Genomic DNA, 2,400 nt, shown 5'->3' with positions numbered 1-2,400 from the left:
GTTTGGATATATAGATACATAATAGGTAGAAAGTATTATGGATAGAAGATCTACTAGTGGATACACTTTCTCATTTGGTTTAGCCATGTTGAGTTAGATCAGCAAGAAACAACCTACAATATCATTATCAAGCATAGAAGTAGAGTATAGGGGAGTAGCATTGGCAGCTTGTGAGCAAACATGGTCGAGACTACTTCTATGTGACATGGAAATTGACATAGATGGTAGATTTATCATATATTTTGATAACATAAGTAGCATTATGCTTGCAAAGAACCCAGCCTATCATGTAAGAACAAAACATATTGAAGTGCACTATCACTTTATCAAATAGAAAGTCATGGATCGAGAGATAGACTTGGTACATGTCAAAACCAATGACCAAGTCATGGATATATTTACCAAACTATTAGGTAAAGATAAGTTTAAGTAATGTAGAAGTGTACTTGGAGTATTATTTTTGCAAGCTCGTCCTAAGCCTGAGGGGTAGTATTGAGAAACATGTCATAGGTTAAGTCTATATCCTATGCATGCATGAAAAAAAGCAAGATTGTGTGTTAAACTAGCTTAAAGGTCAAAGAGTTTCTATCCACTTTATGACATACTCATTGTAGTGTGTGGATAATGGAAAATCAAGAGAATGAAGAATGAATAATGAAGAAAAATAAGATTGATTGAGCACATCTTGTGCCTATCTCCCTTCCATTGTGTGTCTATCTCAATTCTTATGCCTTCGCAACTAACCATAAGATTTTAGAAAATCTCATTGACAAATTCAAGAAATCTCAACTTAGATATATTGCTTAAGCCAACATAAAGCGTAAGGCTATGGTATTCAAAAAAAAGAATTTCGTATGTCTTTGTATTGAAAAGAGAAGAGTAAATTCCATCAGAAGCTCAAACTACCTCCAAAATATTATAGGCAATTTTGTATTTTCCACAAGATTAATAATACTACATTCATATTGAGCATCCCTTCTCATTAGAAAATACACAACTCATTCCATAGTAGCTTATTAAAACCACCATTTAAGTGAACCTAATCACATTAGTTATAAATGATCGTACATTTCTTGAAGATGATACGCAATTCTTAGTACCTAAAGTTATCTTCACCATGACAAGGCTACTACTCATATACATAGAGAATATTATAGGTATATAGTTAAGTATAAAAATCATTTTGTTGAGGAATCTCAATGGATTCAGAAGTCATCTCATACTCCGAGTTATGTTTATATAACATTTATATACCACTCACAATCACATTAAGTTTTGTCATATCTTGCTGTGACTTATGATTATCTAACATAGTGTATATGAAAATCTACTACATAAGACAACATATATTAATCATCATTTATTTACATTTTTTATTTTTTCTCATTGACTTAGTACAAATTCATTGCATAAGGCAACACTAGCATATGATTAGCCACACTTCTTATTTGTTTTGTTTTTTAGAATATATTCTTTTTAACCCCATTTAGTGCTGTAATATTTGATCATTTGAAAATCATATATTATTTATCTACTTATTTTGTGGATTTTTAAAAACTCTTTATTTTCCATATAATGGTGGTTTTTTGCATATGTATACATTAGCATTGGTCATATTATGCTTAGTGGATATGCATGGAATTAATCTCTATTTTGTTTCTAGTGGCCAAGTCATTAGTAGCCACAAGACAAATGCATTGAATTTTTAATTTACCCGTGCAGCACTTTTGGTATGAATATTATTATTTTAGGCATTAATGATGTACAAATTACTATTTGTTAGTATGCTTGTATGCGAGATTATTCATTATTCATTAGTATGTGTATGTGCAAGATTTGATTATCATTGTAATCCTTATGGCCCTATGGCAACATAATTATATTTATAAAGTTGGAATTATGGTCTATGCTTTAGCAAAAATTAGAGGAGGACTAGAAATTTTTAGTAAAGCAAGTCTTTCAAGTCAGGGGGACTTGGGCAAAAAGACTTTGAAAAGAGAGTTGAAAATACATGAAATTTCTAGGAGGGAAGTGAATGGAGGCCAGTGATACTTAGTAATGGATGTCTTGGCTCTTGCAACAATGAAGAATGCAGTGAAATGCGTTACATAATGTGAATTCCAAAACTCTACGAATCATCAAGTCTTTGAATGCAATTTGCACTTATGGCTCATCCAAGGGCATGCTCACTTGAGAGTCCCTTACATTACCCCCCATCTAGCATCGAGTTTCACGAGGGGTGGTAGTGTGCTTTTGAATAGGCCTTGGCTTGGTTGGGTATTGAAGGTAAAATTTGCAAACCTTAATATAGGAGCTATTTTAAGATGTGAAGCTAGTTTCCATGTTTGTTCACTTGCATCATAGCCCTTCCACTGGATAAGATATTATAATCTGCCTCTT

General features: G+C 32.5%; 1 non-coding gene across 1 annotated transcript; it reads left to right on the top strand.

Annotated features, from left to right (window-relative positions):
• Positions 1 to 2,047: 2,047 nt before the first annotated feature.
• Positions 2,048 to 2,200, top strand: LOC148035742 (5.8S ribosomal RNA). The gene has a single exon (XR_015691039.1). It is a non-coding gene; the product is annotated as a 5.8S ribosomal RNA (ribosomal RNA).
• Positions 2,201 to 2,400: the final 200 nt, after the last annotated feature.

This window comes from Lygodium microphyllum, chromosome 5, assembly GCF_053477565.2.
Source record: "Lygodium microphyllum isolate KBCC chromosome 5, Lygodium_microphyllum_v1.1.10, whole genome shotgun sequence".
NCBI lineage: Eukaryota > Viridiplantae > Streptophyta > Polypodiopsida > Schizaeales > Lygodiaceae > Lygodium > Lygodium microphyllum.
This window is presented reverse-complemented; position numbering and strand designations above follow the sequence as displayed.